Source organism: Nuphar pumila, chromosome 10 (genome assembly GCF_984573655.1).
Source record: "Nuphar pumila chromosome 10, dmNupPumi1.hap1.1, whole genome shotgun sequence".
Lineage (NCBI taxonomy): Eukaryota > Viridiplantae > Streptophyta > Magnoliopsida > Nymphaeales > Nymphaeaceae > Nuphar > Nuphar pumila.
The window spans coordinates 88,700,861-88,709,920 of record NC_143258.1 but is presented as its reverse complement, the minus strand read 5'-3'; positions in this window follow the sequence as shown (position 1 = coordinate 88,709,920).

Genomic DNA, 9,060 nt, shown 5'->3' with positions numbered 1-9,060 from the left:
CAAAAATGATGATAGGCCATCAAAGCTAGATGTGTCGAGGCCAACAAAGTTCAATAGTTTCATAGACATCAAGGCCATAGAGAACTTTCTATTCCAGATGGAAGACTACCTAGATATTCAGAACGTATTGGCCAAGAGCCTCAGGGTGAATGCTGCAACAACTCTACTCGATAGAGATGCTATAACCTAGTAGAGACAAAAACATAGCAACATGAAAAGAGGGTATTACGTAATTGATACTTTTGAAACCTTCAAAATTTAGCTACAAAACTACTTCATGCCGATAAATGTACAAAGCCAAGCTTATCAGATGGTGTCGTAGTTGAAGCATACTAGAGCCTTGATGGTTTACATCAAGACATTCTAGAAGCTCATGCTGGATATACCCAATATGCCAGATGAAGACAAACTCAATTGGTTTATTGTGAGATTATAGTTGTGGGCACAGTCTGAAGTAAAAATGAGCAACCCTGAGACTTTGGAAGATGTGTATGTGACGATCGATCGTCTAGTGGATACTCAGTGGAAGACCTTCACTCCATCGATGAAGGCCAGAAAAAGTTGAACCATGGAAGCAAGAAAGAGGATCGACACGACAATAAGGGTGAGGCATTGACCCAACACCATTTCGACAAGAAGCATAATTACAAAAATTACAACAACAACAATAAAGGGCAAGTTGTGACTTGTTGGTTATATGGTGATAGATATATCGCAAGGCAATGTCCTAAGTGTCTCGTGAAGGATGACAAGCAGGCCAATGCAGTGCAGGCAGAGAGTAGCGACACCGAGGTCATGCAACCAAGGATGAGAGTTATGCGGTCGGTCAACACAGTAAAAAGCTGTGCAATCGAAAGCATACCGGTTAGCAAAGAATTCATGTGTCTAGAAGTCATTGCAAATAGAAAGTCTACTACAACAATGGTAGACTCCGGGGCCACGCATAACTTCATCTCGCGGGAAGAGGCGAATTGGTTGGGCTTGAAGCCTGGGCCAAAGTAGAGGACCATAAAGACAGTGAACTCTGAGGCCAAGCCCATCCTTGGTGAAGCAAGGGATGTGGCTATCCAAACTAGGAGTTGGGCTGGCAAAGCCAACTTCTCAGTGGTGACCCTGGATGAGTTTTGAATGATGTCGGACATTGAGTTTCTTCACAGCTAGAATGTGATGATGCTGTCGAAGTTTAACTCATTGACGATCATAGGGCAAAACTCTTCACACACGATATAGTGCCTTACTGTTGAAGGCAAGTCTTCAATGCTATTTTCCATGCAATTGAAGAAGGGTATAAAGCGGAAAGAGCAGACATTCTTAGTTGCTGTGTGCACCGAAAAAGGGAAGGTAGAAGCAACAGTGCCGCCGACCCTTGCCCCACTGTTAGCAAAGTTTTGAGGAGTGATGCCCTCGAAACATTCGAAGCATCTACCGCTGAGATGTGAGGTTGACCACAAGAGCAAAGCCCCTTGCCATGGTCCCTTATCACATGGGACCAATTGAATTAAAGGAGTTGCGTAGGTATCTAGATGACATGTTAGAAGCAGACATCGTTCATCCTTTGAAATCACCCTTTGGCGCCCTTGTGCTCTTCCAAGTGAAACATGATGGTTCCAAGAGGCTATGTGTAGATTACCATGTGTTGAACAAGGTCACAGTAAAAAAAAAAATCTGTTGCCACTGATAGCAGACTTGTTCGATCATCTAGGTAGTGTCCATGTCTTTTTAAAGCTAGATTTGTGATCAGGTTACTGACAAGTGAGGATTACAGATGATGACGAGCCAAAGCCAACTTATGTCACTCGCTATGATGCCTATGAATTTCTGGTGATGCCATTCGGGTTGACGAATGCTCCAGCCACGTTCACGACATTGATGAAAAAAATGTTCTACCCTTACTTAGACAAGTTTGTGGTAGTTTATCTTGATGATATTATGATCTACAACAGCAGCATGAAGGAACATGTCGGGCACTTGCGAACAATATTTCAGGTGCTGAAGGAAAATGACCTTTGTTTCAAGCGAGAGAAGTGTCTCTTCGACTCAGAGGAGATTAGCTTCCTTGGCCATATCGTGGGGCATGATTTGCTGTGCATGAACGGGCAGAAGATAAGAACCATTCAAGAATGGAGACCGCCAACCAAAGTACCAAAGTTACGATCATTCTTTGGCTTGACAAACTACTATCGGTGGTTTATCGAAGGTTACTCCCTCGTTGTTACACCTCTCATGGATTCATTGAAGAAGAATCGAGTATGACTCTAGACAAGGAGTCTGCCAAGATGTCTTCGATGACTTGAAGAAGGCTCTGGTGAGAGAACCAATACTGCAGTTGCCAGACCACACAAGACCCTTTGAAATACACACAGATGCTTTAGACTTCATCATCGGTGGAGTTATCATGCAAGAGGGACATCCGATTGCTTATGAGAGTCGAAAGTTAAAGGATTCATAGAGGCACTACATTGTGCATGAGCGTGAGATGGCAACCATCATGTACTACCTCATGACTTTGCGACACTATCTTATGGGTGCCCAATTCATCGTCAAGACGGACAATGTCACCACGAGCTATTTCCAGACACAAAATAAGCTGACACCCAAACAAGCTTGATGACAAATGTTTCTAGCTAAGTTCAATTTTGGTTTGGAATATAAGGTGAGGAAGATGAATGTTGTTGTTGATGCTCTGAGTCGCAAGGCAGAACTGGCGGCTGCAAGGGCGGAGCCTTTCGAAGTTCACTTAGAGGGTGCATTGCTGGACCGCATCCGCGAAGGTATGCAACACGAGATAACAACACATTGTCTCTCTAGTACAAGTGAGAAAGACTCGACTATTCTGGCTACAGGATGACCTCCTTGTGATTAAAGAGGGACGCGTCTTCATATCACGATGAGAAAGCCTTCACTGCGAATTACTTAAGTAGTGCCATGATACACTATGGGCCGATCATCTAAGTTAGGAGCAGACCTTAGCACTCATTGAGTGCGACTACTATTGACTACAGATGAGAGACGATATAGAGGGGTATGTGCAAATGTGCCTCATCTGCCAGCACAATAATGGGACCAACCAGAAGACTGTCAGCCTCTTTGAGCCTCTACCTATTTCAGAACGTCCTTGGGAGAGCATTTTCATGGACTTTATTATTAGTTTGCCAAAGGTAGATGGCTTCAGCTCCATCTTGGTAGTGATAGATCATTTATCTAAATACGCCACCTTCATCCCAACTTTCAAGAAGTGCCCCGCAGAGTGGACTGCAGAGCTGTTCGTCAAGCATATTATAAAGCACTAGGGTGTACCAAAAAACATTGAGTGATCGCGATGCTTGCTTCACGAGCAGATGGAATGCATCAACGGACTATTGGAACAATACCTCAGATACTTTGTTAGTGCCAATCAAAAAGACTGGGTGAAGCTTCTAGACGTGGCCCAATTCTGCTACAATCTTTAGAAGAGTAGATCTTTAGGCCATAACCCGTTCGAGATAGCTACGAGGCACCAACCACTGATCCCACAAACTCTAGTTGCATAGGAGAAGGGAAGGTCATCCTTTGCCTATCAGTTTGTTCTGGACTGGCACAAGCAGACCAAGCTGGCTAAGGCGTTTCTTCACAAGGCGGCTAAAAGGATGAAGAAGTGGGCGGACAAGTATCATCGGCCTGCTGAGTTCCATGTTGGGGACCAAGTGTTGATAGAACTTTACCTTGATCACAGAGGCATCTTCTTTGGATGACACCACAGACTGATCAAAATGTATCAGAACCATTCACCATCACCAAGAAAGTAGGCAAACTAGCGTACAAGCTGAACCTGCCTTGAACTTCAAGGTGCACCTGATATTTTACGTGTGTAACCTAAAGCCGTTCTATGCGAATGAGGAGATCTAGAACATAGCATGCTACAACGCGCTCCTATTTTGCAGAGGGCCTATGCAATATAACGAGCCAATAAGTGTCTCAGCAAGATCTTTCGCCATAAGTTCAACTACTTGGGTGAAGCGAATAAGTATTTTGTGCAATGGGAAAAGATAGTAGAATCGACGTGGGAGCCAACATTCTGAATGAAGAGCTGCTATCTAGAAGAAGTCATGGGCATACCATGAAACAGATGGCGTCGAGGGCGACACATGATTTGAAGGGGGGAGTCTGTTCCCCTGTGACCTACTTTATACAGTTGTGTCTAGAGTCTGTTTTGCTTTGGTTAAGTCATGATGTAAGGGTTGAGTCATTTGTAACTTTCTCCGGGCCACCCTTGCACTTTAGTTCAGCTTGATCAATATCCTTAAGGGTTAGCCTTTAGCCTGTAGATCTGAACTGTAATGAGCCTGCAAACAAAAATAGTGAATGAATGCAAATGCATTGAGCTTTCTTTGTTTACCCTCATTGTGATTACCTTCAAGTGATTGCAATTTCTCTCATTCTCTTCTCTTTGACTCTCTTGCACTCTCTGTACTCAAAACTTTCGCAGCGGCGGTAAGGAAGGACCGTCATGTTGTACTGGTCTATTGAAGAAATAGGCCCGTGACAAAGAGTTAGCTAACAAAAAATGAAACCCAATTTTATAGGGTAGGGATCGTTGGAAAGAAGATTACGGGTTTGGGGTATATTACCCACTGTCATAAGTTGCAACATGGAAAATGTTCTAGTAAAAGACTGCATAATCTGATAGGGGCGACTGGTTAATGTCACCAAGTTGATGGGATGCCAGAAGTTTGAAACCCATGAGTGTCCTTCCTTGACACAAAGTAGAAGTTGGGTGTACTCTTTGGTGGGCAGAGGGAACCTTAATAGTTTTACCAATTAGAGGCTAGCCAACGAGCAACAAGGGGCTCTGGCAGGAGCAGTTAGTGCATGTCACCTTGTGTTGGGACGTTACAAGTTTGAACCCCAAATGGTATGGTTGTATAACTGGTGCTTTCTCTGTTATAAAAAAAAAAATAGAGGCCAGCCAACATGCTGTCGGTGATTTGGGGGGGGGGGGGGGGGGGGGTGTTCACTTGGTGTATTAAAAAAACACTGCATAGATTAAATATGAGGATGGGAGGTCATTTAACAGAGCGGGCTCCGTGTGGTTGGTAGGAGCTGTCACTGCACTTCTCCTTGTAATGGGATGTTCAAACCCCAGTGGTAGTGGTATGTTGAATAATAACTTGTGAGGTGTGCCATTTATAGGAAGGAATCTTAGCAAAGGAGTTCTAGAAGAGATGACCAACCTCTTGAACAGAGTGGCCCCAAAGGAGTTTGGCTAGTGGGATGCGGCCCAGGCCACCAGGCAGGCAGTCAAGGTTCAAGTTTCATTCCCGTCACCCCTTGCGTGAAGCATGGAAACTCCTTGAAAGCAAGGGGTAAGCCCCACCAGAGTTTTATGCTGCCAAGACAGTGATAGTGAGTACGACCGGTGAAGCCAAGGCCGCTAGGTCTTTGATCATGAGAGCAATTTCTTCATTTAAATAAAAAAAACCTCTTGAATACAGTGATGATTTCTTTACTTAACTAAAATTTTGGGGTTTTTTGCAAATTGGTGTCTGCCCTATAGCTGAATTGCAAAATAGTCAATCCTCACATTTTTCATTGTTATTAGAAATTGGTCCTTATGGTTAACTGATCACCAAAATGCTAACATTTTACAAATTAGTCCCTACCTTATTCACAGTTGGCAAATTAGTCCTCCAATAATGGTCGCTCCTTTAACAGTTATCATTAGAAAACCTACCTCAAGAACTGATTTGCAAGGGTTGATGAAAAGGCAAGGACCTATTTGCAAAATCGCTTAATATAAGGATTATTTTGCGAATTAGCTATAAGCACATACTAATTTGCAAAAAAAACTAAAGTTTTTTTAAGTTAATTTGCAATTTCCTTAGATTATATAGTATATTTGGTATCAAATTCGTGAACCCCACAAACGATCTTCCTGTCATTTGCGTCACAATAGTAGGCCAAACAACTGTTCTAGAGGTGTGAATTATGCCAGATAGCTTGATGGGCTAGGGACAACCCATGGCATTTTGGCTGAGAACGGACCCAGAACCTGACTCATTAAGGTCTAGGCATGCATGACCCATTAATTAGTATTGGGTAAGGGTGGGTTGTGTTTGCCCTAGACCCGACCAGTATCAAACACTATAGGGTCAGGATTTGGTAATAAAGGAGGTCCGATTGAAAAACCAAGTTGGATCCAAAGAATCCGATTAATATATCGAACCGGGTACGGTTTATGAAATTTCATACCAGACTTGGTCTGACCCCAGTTTTGATTAAGACCCATAATTTTTCAATATAAAAAAGATAAGTATTATTACATTACTGTGTATGGACCGGGTCTAGTTCATATAATCCTTACAGGACCCAGGTATGGTTTTTCTTACAGCAGAACCTTGATTGGACCATGGTCCGGAACCGGTAGCTGACGTTTTGAACTTTAGTGAGGATGCTGATGGTGAGTCCCCTAACATTAGTGAAGATGCTGATGGTGAGGTCCCTATGACGGTGAAACAATACATGCAAAACCAAGGGCGTCGGCTAGAAGGTATATCCTTAGAAGATGACATTCAGGATAGCCTAGTGTGGGCTGAGCAATCTGAGTTCTACTACTAGGGTGGCTTGGGAATTTATAAGACAGCATTCTTCTTGTCCCGGGCACCGCACTGGCTCGCAAATTTTTTATGCCCATGACACTCTAAAACAATCTATGGTGCAAAGGCCACTTCTTGAGAGCGGCAACTACCCTGTTTTTTGCATTTTATAGGAAGCTTTTTACTCATGACAGGTTGAAATACATGGGTTTTGCAATGGCAAGTAAATTCAGTTTTTGTGGTAAAGAGGAGGAAACAGGAGATCATCTGTTCATCCAATGTGCTGCATCTAAAAAAATATGGAAACAAACCTGTCAGCAGTTTGGGAGGCGGATAGATCCAAGAGGATCGGTGGGAGCATCCTTAGAGCGTTGGGGTATGCACGGTTTTAAATCAAAATTCTTGAACAGAGCGTTGCTGGTGGCTTTCCAAGTCGTGATATGAAAACTTTGGAGCATTCGTAATTTAATCATTTTTGAGGATAAATGCTATACAGGTTCACAGATTCATGGAACATGTATAACTGCAGTTGGAGAACATGTTCTGAGGATTTGCCATCAAATGGATCATCATATTGTCTGGTAAATGGCATCCTCCTCCGATCAACTGGCTCAAACTTAAAATTTTCAGCATATATAAGAATCGGTGGCAGGTGGGATATATTATCCGTGACCATCAAGGACGTTTTCTAAAGGCTGTCTGGTTCATCGAACACTCTTCTATGCAAACCATGGATTGGTCAGTATGGATTCAGATTTTAGATGAAGTTCCTACAGACCAGCGTATAGTGATAGAGGCTTCCAGGGATGATCAGGTTAGTGTCATAAACAGCAGGCTAAGTTTGGACAGTAGTTTCCCGTTTATTTTGTTACTATGGTCAAATTTGTACATAGGGACATGAATGGTTTAGCTCAGTTTTTAGCTCGAATAGCCTTGTCTGATTCTAATCGTCAGAGTCCTGACTGGATTCTCCCATTGTAAATATTTATGTTTATTTAATAAACAGGTAGGGTCTGCCTAACCCCAGCTTTCTTCGTCAAAAAAGAAAAGAAAATTAACCGGAGTTGAAATTCCACTTTACATTCAGCAATTCCCAAGAATGACCAATGACTTGATCCAATCACACAAGCATTATTGCATGAACCCCACAAGACCAAAATACAGAACTCACTTAGAATCAATGCAATCTGATTGGCTTACGAGCTTGCTTATGAGATGGCTCACGTCTGGATGTCAACTAGATGTACACCGGGGACTGGGAATCCAAAGCGGATAGCCTATATGGAACAGGATGATAATAGATAATTGGATGGGAATTGACAAGTAAATCCTCTTGAATGGAGAATGAGAAATATCAATCACAAAAATACGATATAAAAAACTAATAAATAGGAAGCAAAAAGAGTTTTGAACTCTTAAATCACTCTGACCAAGGTAAAGCCAAGTATATGCCCTATACCTTTGTAGCTTTCCTAAGTATAAATTTGGCTTCATAGTTACCAGAAACTTATTACTGCATAGGAAAACTTGCCTCGGAAGGGAAAATTCTTGCTTCTTCTTTCAAAGGGAGGCTTTGGAAACCTGCTTTCTAAATATGAAAAGCTTGATTCATTTTAGTTGGAAGCTGGCTTCCTCACTGTTTCCGAAACTGTTTCCCTTTCGCTTTCTTAATATTTCTCTCTTGCTTTTTTTTGCTTCACATTTACTTCTCCACAATTAACTTTTTATATTAAAAAATAATATTTGTTTATAACAAACCTGTGTTGATTTTATATTGGTGTTCATGTTATTTTTATTTGCTTTCACCTGTGATTTATATTGTTTTTTATGTGTTTCATTTTCATTTTCATGTATTTGCATAATCACTTTACAACCATATCATGCTTCTCTCTTCATACTACTTTTTTAATACTTGCTTCCCCTACTTCTGCTTCACACATCACTTCTCATATCTATTTCATTTCATGATAACTACGTTTAGTTCCATCCCAAATTCAATCTAATTCATAAACTTGGCAAGGATTCATGAAATACCAAATGCACACCCCATATTCCATAATTTGTTTCCACTGTAATTTGGTCATTGGCGGCAAACGGGCTGTCTTGATGTGCTTTATGAGTTTGGTTTTTTCTTCAACAAATATGTGCTTCCTCTTCAGCATGAAACATGTCTCTAAGTTAATTTCCATGAGGTTCCCTTCTATCTTTTTATGTTGTAAATATTTGGTATATGCTGGTTAAATTAGGAGAATAGCAAATATCAAAACCACAAAAGTGTTTGATTTGGTGGGGGTGAGAAAGCAAGGTCAGGCTTCACATGGATGGGACAACGTTTGTTGTTTGTGCTGATGCTGACAATGGCTAAATTAATGATGATATGCATGGTGATGATCACAACCCATGGTGCATTCTAGAAAGACACTTTTTGGGCAGTGTAGGTAGTTTTGTTCATGGAATCTTTTGCAAGTGGTTGCTGTTCCTTTATAAT